The sequence below is a fragment of the Mizuhopecten yessoensis genome, unplaced genomic scaffold (genome assembly GCF_002113885.1).
Source record: "Mizuhopecten yessoensis strain PY_sf001 unplaced genomic scaffold, ASM211388v2 scaffold9385, whole genome shotgun sequence".
Classification (NCBI taxonomy): Eukaryota; Metazoa; Mollusca; class Bivalvia; order Pectinida; family Pectinidae; genus Mizuhopecten; species Mizuhopecten yessoensis.
Window position 1 is genome coordinate 895,789 of NW_018408021.1, and position 18,423 is coordinate 914,211.

Here is an 18,423-nt window from a genome sequence, read left to right on the forward strand (position 1 = left end):
CATGATTACGTGTAGTATAGTTATTCATGTGTTTGTATTCAATTGTGAAATGTTTTTCGCCCTATGATATACATGACAGAAAGCAGGAATATTAATTTACAATAATAAAAAGTTTGTCCACTGGAACCTAATTCCTACTAACTTCTGAGACACACATATCTACTTCATTTTTCAAAGAGAGCTTGATCTTCTACTTTCTACACCAATGCCTGGTATACTGTTGGTTCACATGTTTATAGATGTAGAAGAGTCAGAATAGCTGTGATATCTCTATTGGTAGTACCAGAAGGCATGTTTCTGTGGAGATTTACCCAGCATGCACAAACAATTAAACAGTGAAACCAATGAGGAGCTCCATGGTTTAGACACATACCAATCATTACGGAATACACAGCTGCATTGTGTATGCTGAGAAGTGGTGCTCTACAAAATAACTGTACATGTGCATGCTTCAAATACCCAATGATCCATACAAATATTAGTTAAGTCAATTTTTTCGGCGTTCATTAAGTTTGTATTGGAACCCAGGTCTGAAAATTGTACCCTGATGAGGTACCCTTCAAAATACAAGTATGTCATTACTGTCTGTAAATGACCCTGTCAATAAAGGAAGATACTGCAATATTTCAAAATCCCTTATTTGTGTATGACGAGTTCTGGCTGCGCATGCGCAGTGAAAATAAATCTATAAAGAGGTTGATGAGCTTGTAGCGTGAAAACGAAAGTTACTGCAACTTTTGCCCTTTTATCCTGACAAGGGTTTAACTTTTTTCCCAGTTATTATCTATACTGCTTAATTAAAAAAAAAATGTCCTAATCAGTGGATTTTATTATCTTTTTGACAAAATGCACATAGCACTCCCACTGAATAACGACATGCTATGCATGGATATAATATTTTGAGTACGTCTGCAGGTACAGGCCTAGGACGACGGAGTTAGTCTGTTCATGTGTTTTAGTTTCTGGCCAAGCATACCGCTGATAAAGGAATTACTTCCTAGACAGCAAGGTGAGGGCAAATGCAGGGATATAGTAGATTTAATGATTTACTCTTAAATAAATGTAGTAGAGATATGTTAATAAAGTATACTTTCGCATATGTAATTTGATGTATTTTGCATAGATTTAGAAACCAAGATTGAACAATTATTATAGAATACTATTATCAAGCATAAAAAAATAAAATATAATCAAATATTTTGTTTGTTTTTTAAAATACACAACACTTACCCTTTCCAATATACCGATATATGGTACAATGTATAACAATACGAACTATAAATTAATTACTATGTTACAAGCACTCCATCCATATACTGATAAAGTGCAGGATGAGTCATAGACAGCAGCAAGCAATGTCCACCAATACACTGTGTATACATCCCATACACATACTGAATAAGAAATAATTTGATCATAATGATTTCACTGAATTGCTAGCTATATTTAATTTCAATTTGGATTTTAACCCCCAAAAAAATAAACTTAAGACTTGTTTAACTTTGAATGGATTTTTTTCTTTCTTTCTGATATCCACATAGGGGCTGCTGATGACATCATCTAAGTGGTGCACCAGTACATGCTATATCGGATTCTATCCAACTCCATGGCACGATCAATAGGCTTTTATATTTTTAGCCAAGGTCAACACAAAGGGAAGTATTTATATATCAGGTATATAGGCTTTGATGGAACACAATTGTGACATCCTCACTAGACACAACTTCCTGAAGCTAGATATAATAGCCAGGTTGAGACAAAGTATTTGTGAAATAACATTACATAGCCAACATTTATAGAGCGCTCTATATATATATATATATATAATTGAAGGAAATTTACAGAACAAAAAATTACTGTATGACTATAACGCCTCTTTGATTTGCTGAAAAAAAGGTTAGTAGCCTGCAGGTGGACCTCAGATATACCATCATGTGACCAACTAAAATTTGAATCAGGCACTACATTATTTGGCGTAGAACATGTATCAGTATATGCTTTAGTATCAGTGAATATATATATATAAGCTTCTATCCCTGGCATAAAAAAAAAATCCAGTTGAGTGACCAATGTGATCTGTATTGCTGGTCAGTTGGCCTGCCAGTGGAGATATACTCAATGAGGAACAAATCGAGCAGGCCCATTCAGATTGTGTACACCAATTTGTCACTACTAGAACATCCCAATTATAGCCTGGAGTGAGGTATATATAAAGAGTGAAGGTTCTTAAAATTCCCCAGATCTTAACGGTAATTGGAATTAAAAATAAGGTGGATGATTATACATGTAGGGGTATACCGTATAGTGTTAAATTTGAATTCAAAACCTGAAAAAGCTTATTGTAGATATGTTTGTCTGTCTTCATGCAGACAAAGTAAGAAATTCGATATAATACAACCTTACAATTAATAGCTTTAACGAAAATCTGCAGGAACTCGACTTGGCTTAAACCATTTTAATTCTTCTTGACCAATTAATGACCATTTGGAATTCATTCAAATAAAAAAGTCAGCTTCCGAAACATATTTCTATATGTCTGGAACTTGGATAAGTGCCCAAGTATATACATATAACCATGGTGCGTGGTGATACATCAGTGTTACAAGTACGTGAAGTATACCTTTACTTTTTTTATAGGAGATACATTTTGTTTAAGGAGCACAGTTACCGGGGGGGGGGGCTATGGACTAGCTATATAAATGCCGTGACGACAAGGAACAAGAATCGTACCAGTAGTTGGTCTAACACAACAGACCTAAGGAAGAAATATTGACCGAGACAAAGCCAATGTCAAAATAACTTTTCTGATCCTATACTGTATATAATAACCACATATAGTCAAATATATTACTCCTGTGTTAGTTGTGAAAGTATGCTGTTTTCATGATATACTGTATATATATATATATATATGATCATCATTGAACAAAATGGAATGCAAGAAACTGGCAAGAAAAGCTGCAATTGGCAGAGAGCATTAATTGTGATATATTAATTAAAATGATGTCAGAAAGAGTGTGAAGACTTTCTGTTTCTAAAAATAGATTATTATATTCCAATGAGGATACACTACAAAAAAAGTTTTGTCACCTAAATATAATATGGTGAAACTCGAACCCTCAACCTCTAGTATAGTTCCTTTTGGAGAGTCAACTGAACATAGACCTGATAAGAGCACTTCAAGTAGAGCACTTGTTTAGAACTTCTTTATACACTGTACAGGCAGGATGTAAATTTACAAACAACTTGACATACAAACTGCCTCTCTCTGCATCAATGCTCCATTCCATTAATGTAATAACCATCAAATAATGTGTAAGCAGCCTGATCTCTTTCTTTAGCCATAGTGACAGGTAACTCTTTTCTTGGTGTGGCCTACCTATGGTGACTGGACCAGGTCAAGTCTACCTATATATATGTACACACTACACCTGATAAATTTGAAACACCTGCTTACTCTGACATGGGTGGACAGGTACAAAACACAACATGTTTACTGGCTACAGGTCAGATCACCTGTATATTGCCTACCTGCCCAAAGGTGTAACCATCAAATGGCCGCTGGTCATCACACATTAACACTATATGTACCAGGTAAAGCCTGCTTTAGTTGGTGTTGACAGTTGTTTATGGTGATCCCCTCATGTGTCTAATCCATGTGAGTCCAGGATAAGAAAATGACCACTACAGGTATCTATAGTGGCCATGAGATCACACTTGCCTCAGGTATATGAATGAAACAGGCGAATCTTGTTAAATCCAGGTGTATAATCAGACTACATTACTCCTTTGATAGTTGTATAACCACCAATTTCACAATCAATTCAGGAATAAACTGTCTTGATTTTAATGTAGTTACTGGTATTTACCTGTCAAGGACCGAGATATATCAGAAAGCCTTAGATAACACTATACACACAGCTATACACACTGAGATGACTAGACCTGATAATTGGTATCGGTCTGCCTATATATATATATATTTATGACGTTACACCACATGTGTACAGCAACTACATGCAAGAGTTAACAAAAGTACAGTACTCTATAACCTATATACAAAGACTCATTCAACAGCTTTCGTCATCAGCTATTTCAAACATCAGGCATCACAGGAAATTCAGTGTGTGCATGCACACACAGTCTTTATCATATAACACGCAACATAACAAGGTATCTATTACAAAATGAAATCTATTCTTTTGTATGAAATATCTTTCACCAAGGCTTGTGTAAGTTTCATTTATGATGAGTATCTAATAGCACTGAATGGTGAAAATCAACCAACATTTTTTTCAAAGTTATTTCAATATGGTATTGTATAAATCTTTATTTTTCGATGGAATTTAATTGAAACTATACTTAGAGTACATATCGAAATCAAAAGGAAGCTGTGTGTATCTTTATAAATACAAATTTACCTTGAAGGCTTGTAGACACAACAGCATATTGTAAATCAACATATATATGAACCAATACCATGCAAGTATATGTATACATACATCTTTTTAAACCTGTCATGATCCTGAGTCCAGCTGTCTGTCTGTTGATAATTAGTATTAATTACATGTCATGGACATCCATTTCTCACAGATGGGAACAGACAACCGAATCACACATTCCCCAAACCATTTAATTTGTCACCTTGAAAATTTTAAACCCAACATCTTCAATTGTTACGGAGAACTTATATTATCAAGGTCTTTCATGCAAATCCATTATGTATATGAATGAATGAATGACAATATGTGTCTATGAGTTTACCCAAGTAAAAAAGAATCTGTATTTGATTATAAAGAAGATAAACATTTACAGTATACCATCACTAAGATATAAGAATTCTGTTGTGTCATGATATCACCTGATGTTATCTTACAAAGCTTCAAGCAATCTTATCTCAATGGAGGTTGTTTAAAACCTTATAAACTCATACAAAATCTAACTGGCTCATCATTATCAGTCTCAGATGTACTAGGTCTATATCATGTACACTAGTTATAGCTAGAATAAAGGTCAGCTTCTTCCAATTGTAGTAGAAATGTTCAATGAAACCTGAACTTACATTTTTATTTTTGCCCTCTAAAATTTACATTAATACCTACACCATCACATTTTTGGTGATTAGAATGCTTCTCAGTTCCGGACCAAATTAGGCAATGATAAACCATTAAAAAAAATCTCAAACAACAGATGATCACTTATCAATTGATGAAAATAGTGAAGCATTTACGAAAATGTTTTAAATACATTGAATATTGTTTAAATACCCAACTATTTTAATGAAGTTTATAATATTAAGGAGGCACGGTAGTCTACTGGTAGGATGCCAGGCTCGTGACCAAAGGGTTACGGGTTTGAGTCACAGCACGACACTGTGTTGTATCTTTGGGCAAGATACTTTAATCCGCTTGTTCTAGTCTACTCAGCTGTAAATGAGTACAGGGTTGGGCAGTGCTAGAATTGTTGAATGCTAGCTGTGAGCGCCTAAATGGCAGCACTGGCTGTATGCTCCCCAGAGAGTTGAGCAAGATATTGGCTGGTTGCTATAAGGCCTCATAACCACGGACAATAATTTGCGAACCGTTTTGAGACGACCTACAAACTAGTTTGTGATAAAGCGGTATATATAAAAACCTCAAATCATTATTATCATAAAAGTTATCTTTGATATTGTCCATTAATTTGTTCCAAGGTTTGTCTGAAATAAAAAGTCTAAATAGTCCAACAATGATCAATCAATGAATCATGAAAATAATCCTGATTTTGGTCAGTTATATATGGAGGTAAAATAAGTAGACATTTAGTGCATTGATTATTGATCACAGCAAGTACACCATAATATAAGCTCTTTATAGCCATGTATAAAACCATACACATTCTCCACTTGGCCACATAAAATGAACTCTATACACAATGTAAGGATTTTCACATAAAAATGTGAGAACATATTCTGTTACTCTGATACAGCACATTCTCATATTCTACTACATAGATACAGAAATATGACTGCAAGTTTGTAAACGACCAGGTCTGGGTAAAGAATAGACCAGCTGTATCTCACTGCATAGGCAGGCATATTTACACATGTATGTACTTGTATGCAACAAATATTGGGGCCAATGATTAGGGGATTTACCAAGAAACTACATTTTCTGCTAAGGGATCAGTGGAATAACTAAAATTTATCTTCTGCCCCCCCCCCCATCACAACATTTTGAACTCCTTTCTACTCTCTCTTTAGCTATGTCTTTGTTTGCACTTGTCTTCATACCTGTAACTTTTAAACTACGGAAGGAGATAAATCCTGAACAATGTAGAGGTTCAACTTGTCAAGTCTTAGGTATGCACATGTAGACATTCATGTATAATGCAAGTCATCTGGCTAACCATTCTGAATGTCACCTCTATACATTTAAAGGATAAATTTATTCTATACTGATGTGTGTAAGTATGTACACTTGCTGTATGTCTTAAAGCTCATTATCAGATTTTATATAGCACATAAACCATCAGACATTTACAAGTCCTGCAAACATGTTCATTTTAAAAATTCATAGAAATTTAATACCACGCAGTCACCAACAAAAGCTTCAACAAAGAGTTGTTAGAACTATCTAAAACTACTCTCAGAACTACAGACAATACCATACAAACACAACGTTGCACTTCATTTGATAATCCCACCTGGTTGTCAAATTAATATTTTTAGAGACATATAATCATGACAGGGAAAGCTGATCCTTCCACACAGTTTTACCTATTCTGTTTCACAGTGCTGTGTGGGGAATATCAAACTGCATTTCTACCAAGCTCAATTACAAAAGAGGTATATATTGCTTGACAGGTATGATTACAATAAGTGTTTTCTACTTCTTCTACACAGCTATAATACAAACTGAACAATGAAATTCACAAACAGACAATACCACTCCTATTTCAATTCACTTACTGTATAATCTTTCCCGACGTTACACACTGAAGTGGATAGCCATTTACAATAAAGACTTAAAGTTTGCCTTATAACACGTGAGAACTGGAATACATAACACACAAGTCTTCCTTAGGCGTACATAAACAAAAGCTGTTTTACAAACACCAACAGTAATTATCTACCAAATGACCCTTTATCTGTAGGTATAATCTATTTACGATCCACCAAATACTCTCCCCACTCATCTTGTGCTCCTACATTAGGTGGCCAATATCAGCCCATATACACCGAGTATCATCACAGTCCATCTAGTTGCTTACATTTACCTTCATAGGCTTAAAATTCACATAAAACAGAAATTTCCTTTTCACTATTTGTTAGTAATATATATACTTGCAGCTTTCAGTTATAACTGTTGGCAGGTCAGAGTTGATTGGTATTATCAAGTGTACTGTTTGTACATTATATATAAAGTCAAATTTGGCATACGGTATACGTGTGAGGCTGAGTATTTCCCTCTCTACTGCCATAGATGAAATACAGATAATTATATTATGATAAATTACTGTCAAAGCATACATATTTACGCAGCAGTGGTCTTACATACACTAGACAAATAACAGTCACTACACAATATTATGCTCCCATTATAGACTTGAACCCAAGGCTTCCCCAGCTCTAGGACCATCTATTTGTATGTATGAACTGTCCCTCGGGAAAAGGGGCTATTTATTTCCACCGACGTTTCCCATCAATTGGTTTAATACTGGCACTGTTCTGAATTTAATATCATCGTTTTTCCCATTGGTTAATTGATGAAAAAACGTCACAAAAAAAGTCTTATTTTAATTATTTTCAAGTACATGTACATAGAAATCCATTTGAAAAACACTATTTATTGTAATCAATTCAAAAAACTTCCTTCTATCAACAAAAGTAACTTTTATTTCTATGTATACACAGTGTATTTAATCTTGCAATAAACAGACTCAGTTTTAGATTTAAAGAAATCTCAAAAGGGGAATTTTTGGTCAAGAATGGCACCAGAACATCTACACCTTTGGCTGTATCTCAAACTCTCAGGCCATATATCTTTTTTCCCCACACAGCTGTAGGTATATATATCACTATGTTGTAACCGGTTTCACCTGCACACTTCCTGAGCACACCTTTGGTTACTGATAGACTTCCCTATACCCAGCTGGGACATGTGGTTTTATATACTCCCATGACACCATTCTCTACAAATTACACATCTGGCCTGATCCAGGAAATTTTCAGACACAACAGAGTACAGAAATATTGATAAATCATAAACTACTAAAATTAAGTAAGTGTTTTAAATTTATGTACTCACAAAAAAGTGCATTTTAGTCACAGAGGTCATTTGTTTTATGATAAATTGTTAACAGCAATGAAACGTATAAATTTGTTATGCAAACGTAAATACAAATCTACATATATCCATGAAGTTACAATATTTTTTTTGATAATCCAAGTAAATAATGTTGAGTTGATATTGTTTGTTATTCTATGTATAATAAAGAACGACAATCAATAATATTATAAATTTTTAAAAATCTGACAAATTTCAATCATGCGCCATGTATCTGAATTCTGATGGAAGTTAAGAATCCTCAATCTACAGATCCACGCACCAGATTGAAGTAAAACTTACATTGCCACAGATGTAAATCGAGGCTCCGTTGCTGTTGTTGATTTTTGTATTTCACTAGCTATGGCTAATCTTCACTCAAATACCCAATAATAATAAGTTCACTATAATAACATAATACTTGTTTCTACTCATTCTAGATCTACACACTCAGCTGACTGACACATTATACTGAACCTATTCACACCCCAACCTTATGTATTACCGGTATGTATCAGTCATCACACAGGAAATTGTTTGAGTGACTGACCCAACAAAACAGGAAAGCTAGGCCATGGTGAGCAGGATGAAGCTTACCCATTGTCATCATTTATCATGTTTGTGTGAACAATCACCAAGTAATTAAATGTTTGACAGTTGACTGCTTCCCAATTACTTTATATAACCTTTATGGTGATAGGGGGGGGGGGGGGGGGGGAGAGGTTAACATTAAATTACTTGTAAATAAAATTATAATTTTAAATACACTGTACTATCATAATTTAATCAAAAGGTTCCGACATCAATAGTTTTGCATTCATGATCATATTGATGCTTGGTGATCATCTCTATCAATGTTTAGGCAAAACAGTATTGGTGTGTTTCAGGTATCCTGTCGACCTAGCTACCCTAGATTTGTTTCCTGACCTTAGAACATTTTATCACCTACTTGTATCCAAGATTAATTTATTAGCCAGCCAAAGCTCATGGTCACTCATCTAAATACCTGTACTTTCATCCTGTTCTTGGAGCCGGACTCCATTATTGCTAACTTATAATTAATAGCTACTATAATGTATGGAACATAACCCATTTGTTGGCATGTTACCTGCAACACACATGTTACCTGAAACACACATGTTTTGGCCTTACCTATAATGAAATCATGCTATTTCATAACAAAACCTTTTTTCTGCTGAAACTGATTTTAACGTTAGATGTGTCCTATTCTGTACACATTTACAATGCTTCTTACTTTATACATGCACCTTTTTTTCTAGTACTATTTAAATCAACAGCAGATCAGGTTTCAAAATGACAAATGATTAAATATGAGACATGTGCACAAAAAATTATTCAGAACCATGTAAATCTGTCTATGATATACATGTATAAATATATATGCTGCTTAATAAATAAAGCACAATACTGTCAACCTTTTTATTTCCTGTGCAGGACACAACAAAGACTATATGTATATTACTCATTTACGCTGTAACCTGCTTTGAAAGACAATTTTACTGAAAGACATTGAAATTGATTCTGTAATTTTTTTACATGTATGTTCAACGAACAGAAGAAATTGCTGTCAACAGATTTATGTAATCACTGCAAAAAGCTTACATTCTCAGAAAAATATGAAAATGATCTTATCCCACTATAGGTGTTGATTACATATGCCACTAAAGAGCTTAAGCTGTTGAGCTACATCTCTGTTAAATCCTGCATGTTAACATCCCACATGTATGATTTCATTCAAGGGAAGTGTTCCAAAGCTATTTTTCTGTATGATTTATCACTGAAACTGGCTCCTATCCAATATTAGTGTGCACCTGTGACTCAGATGGTATACCAGTAAGACAGACTTCAAACATATGCTGCTGATCATGACTTCCCCACCTTATGATGGACAGAAGGCACTCTTTGGTTCCTCAGCTCTCCAGGTGATGACGGAGAGAAGGGATCTAGCATAGGACATCACTAGCAAACTATTTGTGTACATTCCATAAGCTTTAAGTCTGATATAGATATGAATGAAGAATTTCTTAATTCAATAGCAACGTTGACTCACTAAATAACACAAACTTCCAGGGCTATTTTTTACATATTGCTAAATACAGAGGTACACCAGCAATCAAAATTTGAACAAACTTTATTAATAAGGCTTGACTTATATCTAGCAGATTATTGATATGGGAGATTTCTTATTAGATAAAATATTTAGTTAAGTACTAGTAAGATACATTATCATAAGGTAACAAAGCTTTGGCTTCATCATTCATGATCATGTACTGTAAAGCGCTTTAGAGTGGCTTATGTTTGTTAGATAGGGCGCTATATCAAATGTTGTATATTTAATATAAACTTTATTTCATTCCAAATTAAGTTGCATTACATCACATAACATACAAAGTACAGAGGAATGGGATCTGGAAACAAGTTGAAATAACTTAAATAAATCCGTTTCCGACTCATCTTGCATTTAACTTTGAGGGCAACAAATTAAAGATATCACAGGTATCTTATCAGTAGATAAAACATACCTGGTATATACATTAATAGCTTCTGTAAATTTATAGTCTGAAACTAATTTTGTATACATGTACAATGTATACCATATTAGCATATTAACAGTCTGGAAAACAGATACATGCGAGAACCTGGGCAGTAATGTAATTAAAATCTACCTCAGAATGTCCAGACTTCTTGCCCTCCAGAAATAGTTCTTGTGTTTATCAACACTTTTTGAGAGGCATGTATTGTGCATGTGAAGACCGGAAGCTTTAAGTCTGCCAGAAAGACCACTGGATATTTTGCATAGTTGATTTTACAGCTCATCTTCAAGTGTGCCAGCTAATATCAGAGTGGTTCAAACAAGTTCTTAGATTTCTCAGTTTTCAAAATGGAAACTCAGTGTAGTACAGTAATAAAACATTAAAAAATTGAACATGAAATCTTAAAGTTTTCTATATATAATACTTACAATCTACATGTGAGTATCGAGTTATAAACTCATATAATTTCAGTAGTACATGTATTTCTGGAAATACAAAAACTTAACATGGGAGACCTTAGGTTTTTTGAAGTAAAGTGTGAAAGACCCATACAAACTAATTGTATAATGAACAAAGACTCACTTAAAGCATTATTTGAACAACAACTATATCAAAACAAGGAACTGAATGAACTATTCACCCTAGTCATTGCTTATATCTCACATTTTCTTCATGACTCACAAAGAACTTGTCAACTGATTGGATCTGCGGGTCTCTTTATGTTTATATGATAATTACACAAACATAACTTTGAATTGGCAGCCAAACAACATATTTTCACTTAACAAAAGATCTTTGTTTATATCTGTAATGTTTGTAAGTGTATCCATATTAACATATAACAGCTGAGTTATAGTGACCTGCACCTAGCTAAGTACTAGTTATGAGGGTGATGATGAAGTCTAACATACATAATACACATGGTATAGCTTCACTATTACAATCAGGCCTAGGTGCTAAAAAATCTTTAAGTACAAGGTCACAAAAAATAACTGGCGGATGTTGCAAATAATATGGGAAAAAAAGTCTGTCGGACCTACCATATAAAGTTGCCCAAAACTATTAACATGTTGCAAAATTTTGTCAAGCCAACATTGGCTGCATGAAACATGCCATTTTAAGAGCTGGATTTTAATCTACTACATACTGCAGTGTTGACTTCAGTTTTAACTACAATTATTTGTCGACCTCCATATTGTGGGCGGACCTACAGAAACCAACATTTGTCAGGACTGTCTCAGCTGAAAAAGTACTGGACCCAGAAAAGACTAAAAAAGGTTTAGTCTCTGTATAAGCTTATATTAGTCTAATAACTTATTTTGAATCACTCATTTTCTTAAAAGTAGTATTTTTGTCAGTTGAAAATGTATCCAATCTATTCATTTAGATACATGTATCTTGAATACCATCTAAGTATCTCAAATGTTCACCGTATTATTTTCCATCTTATATCTTATTGATTTGATGATAAGGACAAAATTAACTATCAGTCCGACTGTTCAAAATAAATTTAAAACTTATATGATGAAATTGGTATTAGGTACCAAATTGGTTTTGGGTACCAATAATCTTCAACTTGTGCAAATTAATTACAATATGCAACTTAGAACAGACAACTGTCTATTACCAGAGTCTAAACATAACAAAGGTACATTATTTGTTTAAGATTTTGAGATAATAAAATAAATAAGTATTAATCTCAGAACTCAAAGTCCACTTCAATGTTTTGCCAACTATCTGTGTTTGTACAGCCAATGCCAACCACCCAGTAGATTGTGTCAATAACCAATATAAACTAGTCACTGATCAAGGCAGCTAAAGTAGCCAGGGCTGATCAGTGACACAACATGACAAGCAAACATACAAAATTGTAAAGTGGTTAGGAGTTTAAATCGCCATCAATTGGTGAACTGTTGCCAAGATGATTCATGGCCCACGCCAATATGATCCCACTCATTCAGAAAATTAATCTGTAATTGTGAGAGAATAGGTGTGCGATGTGACCCATACACAATGGGGCTAATATCAACTTGACCAATGAACACACAGGAAGTTGCAAAGGAGATAATCGTCTGATAGTGTATAAACACCAGACTTAAGACCTGATTCTGAATGGATTTGTCAGCAGGTCATTTAGGACAGTCAGCTGTGGGCAGTCTGCAGGTGGATTAACATTGACTTCAACCAATAATTTATTGACAAACAGTATTTTACATTACTGTACATACAGCTGTGCATATTTTTTTATTATAAAGTGATGTTTAGATTTTCATTATCTGAATCAAATTATCAGAAATTAAATCCAAAATCTATTTGACATAAACAAGTATTAGACCTGTAGTGTATGTGAAAGTGTTTCACTTATTCACATCCTGAATGTTTTGACCTTTGAAGTAATTTTCCTCTTCAGGATGAAGATCTAATCTATAAAAACCTTGTGATTATTTTTGGCTTCATCAACAGTGGCTATAGCATCAAACATATCAACCAATAGTCATGTATGTATACATACAAATTCAGTTTCAGTAGAGTATTACCAAGACATAGGTAGTACAGTACCAAACTTACTTGTATGATGTGATGTATGCCCTAAGATTTTTCTGTCAGACACCAGCCCCAGTCCAGTATTTTAAATAAAAACTTAATTTATTTCAACTGGTATTAATCACTCTTGTTGGCCCAGATCTATGTTAGCGTGTGATGTGGGGGGTCTTAGTGTTGGAGGAAACCGGAGTACCAGGAGAAAACCCACGTTGCCGGGCAGGTGACCCCAACCTTTTCATGTCCGATCGGGGAATCGAACCCTGGCCGCCTTGGTGAAAGGCAAGTGCGCTATCCACTGCACCACCCAACCATGTGCACACCCATCCAGGAATTTAGCTATTTAGACTGACAACTGAACATGTAAATGAAGACAATCATTCTCTTACTTTTGTGATCTCAACACAGACTGACTTGCCAAATTAAGAAAATAAATTAGTGAATTGACAAGCCAACCAGTGATATACACAATAATTATGTAAATCATGTACAAATTGAAGAAGACATGTTTTCCTGCCAATCCACACTGCTCCCAGCATGGCATAATTATTATGAACAGTTATATGATACAATCACATGACTTCTACAACATATCATTTTGTTACATAAGACTATATTGACTGAATGGATGTAGGTCATTCCGCACTCTCTTACCCACATTTCATCAAGGACTGGACTAAGAACAATCTGGTTATAATAATAACTTATATATCAACAATATGAATGTTGACATTGTTGTATCTGTATAGATCTAAATAGAAGTCTGCTGCTTCCACAAAAACTGTTTTGCTTCTGTATTAAAAAACTTCTAATTGGTATAATGGTTTTCAGAATCTAACGACAGATACCTGATGTTCCTTATATAAATATAGTTTCTCACCTCTTAATGACTGTCATAAATTACAAAGTATTTTTGTTAGTACTATTTCTTGCAGCTGTATATAAAGTGGGAAAATTGTCACATAGATTCTACTACCTACTGTGTCATGTCATAAAAATGCATCAACTGTGCACACGTGTGTATAGATCTAGTACAATATAGTGTACATGTGTTCTGGGCACAGCCCTGCAGTTTTACATAATCCGATTCATTTGATTTTGAACTTACACTGCTTCTGCGGGTCCTCACCGTTATAAATGTTTTCTATGCAAGATTTTAAACAAACGGAATTGTGTAAATACCACAGGAGCGAAGGAGCCGCCCTTATGATTCACCGACAGTTTGTTAGGACCGTTACTAATATCTATCAGAGCCATTGAGAGACGTGTGTCCACAAATCACGTACACAATGTATCAACAAATAAATTCAAAGTACATATTTCTAGATGCCTTTGTTTTAAACACAAAGAGATAAACGCTTTGTGCATATCGAACTTACCTGCAAACAGATGTGGTAGGTGTCCGCTGCATAGAAAGATGTAATTATGTGTAACTCCTAAAGTTTTGCAGGCAGTGGTCTTCCGTAGATCCACAGTCAAGCGCCATTTTGCAACTGGTGATACCTGACCCCTGTCGGGAGGTGTGTATTGTATATGAAGGGGAACTACTCTTACTTCCTTAACCATGGATGGTCGAATACCCGGCCGATTTCTGAAAAATACTGCTCAGTCTAAAACTTTCTCCCAAAATCAATCAAATTATATATTATAAGTCAAAAATTGCTAAGATTTTCAGTAATGTCTGTTGAATGTAATGTCAATCTTGTGATGGCTTGATGTTCTACATTCCACAGTGCAATGCAAAATAATCATTCAAATGCAAAGGAAACAAATTCTGAGTGTAGTAGGCACCATCACAGAACTCCCCCAACAGATGTCCCCTGAACTTTAATGTATCAGAAAAAGTCGCAATGTCGCGATATTCCAACATTCCAAATTTGAGCAAAATCAGCAGTTGATTTATAAGCAAGAGTCATGAATAATTAAGCTCCATATTATTAGAAGACAGGATATTTAGTACTTATTCCATGATAAGTAACAAGTTTAATATACAGATTATGTTCAGTAAAGTAGCCCTTTTTTCAGTTACAAATCATATCTGCCAATGGGAAAAGATGCTTCCTCTTTCGACTGGATTTTTACATGAAATTAAACTAACTCTTTTGTAAAAATCAATATGGATTTATACCGGGAGATCGTTGAAAAATGAAATGATTTCGGAATACACCATACAGTCGTCATCTGAATAGAGGATTTCTAGAAAAATAAAATAAATACTCAGAATGAAAACACACCAGGAGTTCCACAAAGGTCTGTTACAGGTCCCATAGTGTTTGTCAACGGATTTGGCAGCGTACTTGTTCGCAAAACAACTTACTGTTAAAAACAATCTTAGCATTTATTATTCTTATCAACACTGATTATTATTCTCTTTGATTCTTCCCATATGATATTACATAAACGCAATTGTTACGTACAGGAATTAATCAAAATATATACATACATGGACATTGGAAAAGTACACATGTATCACTATTATAATGTGTACATAAATATTTCATAAGAGAAAGGAGATGTACATTGCAAAGGGCATCATTGCTTAAATGATTTGTAGTATTTTTTTAACATTTGATACACATGTGTTATTACCCCTTACCTTAAATGTTCACAATCTTCCGATGACAGGTTATAATTTATTTCATGATCACAACACAAAAGGGTATTAGTCAAATCAAAATCTGGTTATGCAAATACACAGTTAGTTGTGAATTAAATGGCACCATAATTTGTCTCTCACTTCAGTAGTTTTGTCACAATGTAAGATAATATGAGTATCATGATAGAATTTCTCACAATAATGACTTAACTCTATGAGTTTTGACATAAGAGACATAACACATACTCTTAAGATACAGTGTATAGATTTAGAATACTGTGGATACTTTGCAGCTAATTACCATAAGTGGACACAAATCGTAGTAAATCGTTGTCATCAGACATACGTTCTAACCATGCATTTTCTTCCGTTTGATATACATTTTTACATACAACTTTTTCTACTGACTTTTTCCTGTATATGTACCTAGTTTTATATAATCAACAAAGATATCGTACAAGGAATATTTTCTTATGATACATATAAAATCTGGTAATAATAAAATCCATATTGTTTTTTAACATTTACATTGAACATAAAATAACTAGTGAACAAATATTCTGTGTACAAGCGTACTGGTGTCTATATTATATCTTCTTCCCAAAAATAATAATTTCTTAATATCAATATAAGACGCAATACGTGCCCAGCCTAGTAATGAATTACACATATCGGTACTGGTTCTTTTTTCAAACCATTGTATACATTTTAAATATATAGTTCTGTGCTCTTTCCAACATTAATACTTCCGTTTTAGAAAGCAAACAAAGTTCACATCCATATAAGGCAGACGGGTACACTTTAGTTTTGATCAACGTATATTAACAACAGTGAGAGGATTGAGCGCGCTCGGATGAGCACCGGACCTAAGTACTGCAGTGACATAGTACCAAAAGTTATCGCCATTTTTGTTTTCCCTCTTTCTTAACGATCTAGAGGATTTCCTCAATCAACGTAGTGTTTCTTGTTTGAATGAAGTGTATGCTCTTAGTGATCAAAATTTAGGTTTGTATTTAAAATTGTTTATTATATTATATGCTGATGATACAGTGCTTTTGTCAGAAACACCAGATGGCCTACAGAACGCATTGAATGAATTCCAAAATTATTGTAATATATGGAAATTAACAGTTAATACCCAAAAAACTGAAGTTTTGATTTCTGAAAAAAGAAAAAAGTAAAAGAGACCATCACTTTTCGTTAAATAATGAGATTTTAGAAATACAAGATTCGTACACATATCTTGGAATAATATTAAACTACAATGGTGTTTTTTACAAAAGCCAAAAGTAAACTAACAGAGCAGGCAAAAAAAACTTTATATGCATTGTATATTAAGATTAGAAATATTTCCATTCCTGTAGATCTTCAACTGAAATTATTTGATGCACTTGTGTCACCTATTTAATTATATGGATGTGAAATCTGGGGCTATGAAAATACAATAAGTATCGAAAAAATACATTTACAGTTTTGTAAGGAAATTCTTAACATTCGGAAGAGCACCCCAAATTATATGGTATATGGTGAGTTGGGAAGGTATCCTCTAGAAATTGAAATCAGTGTTAGAATGGTTATGTTCTGGCATCAGCTTATAACGGGAGGATCGAAATTATCTAGTGCAATGTATAAGTTAATGTACAATTTGCACCAGAATTCTGTATTAAGTTTTAAATGGTTAACGTATATACGAGATATTTTAAAGAATACTGGATTTAATCATTTATGGACTTTCCAAATATCATGTACAATTAATAGAAAATGCTTGAAAACTATCATTAAGCAGAGATTATGCGATCAAATCATTCAAAGTTGGTTTCATGATGTTGAAACCTCCTCGCGAGGGCAGGTTTACTCCTTATTCAAATATCAGTTTAATATTGAACCATATCTTTTAAAGCTTAATCGTTATGAACGAAAAGTAATGTGTTAATTTAGAACATCAAATATAAAATTTCCTATAGAAACAGGAAGATGGAATAGAGTCCCACGCGAGGAAAGGTTATGTCCCCTATGTAATAACTGTGTTGGGGACGATACCACTACTTATACCAAATTACTAATGTATCTGTTGTAGATCTTAGACAACTTTATATACCAAATTATTATTATGTCAACCCAACTTATATCAAAATGAAAGGAATGTTCTCAATATGTAACACAGTACTTTTAACAAAGTAAGTAAATTTATACAAAGAGTAATGAAGCTGCTTAGTTAATATCTAAAATAAGTTAGCTAAAAGAATTATTGAAATGGGTTGTTATTGTATAAATTGTATCATGTGTCATATCATGTGTGTACTATGTCCATCAATGCATACTATGTAATATGTGACCTCTTGTTACGCACGTATACGTGTGGCGTGAGTGTAAAAATAAAAACCAGATTTTAACCAACTTCATGCTCTAGTAGTTCTTTCCATTG

The 18,423-nt window shown here is 33.9% G+C and overlaps 1 protein-coding gene across 7 annotated transcripts in view; it reads right to left on the bottom strand.

Annotated features, from left to right (window-relative positions):
- LOC110457951 (protein-methionine sulfoxide oxidase mical3b-like) overlaps window positions 1-14,893 on the bottom strand; it is a 55,782-nt gene extending 40,889 nt beyond the window's left edge. For 5 of the 7 annotated variants that reach the window (XM_021509467.1, XM_021509468.1, XM_021509460.1 and 2 more), the window contains exon 1: window positions 14,782-14,893. The gene's annotated coding sequence lies outside the window, so the exon portion shown is untranslated. Of the gene's footprint in view, window positions 1-3,531; window positions 3,835-8,609; window positions 8,779-14,781 lie in introns of those variants that run through there. The other 2 variants (XM_021509462.1, XM_021509464.1) reach the window with 2 other exon arrangements.
- Between the last annotated feature and the right edge of the window lie 3,530 nt (window positions 14,894-18,423).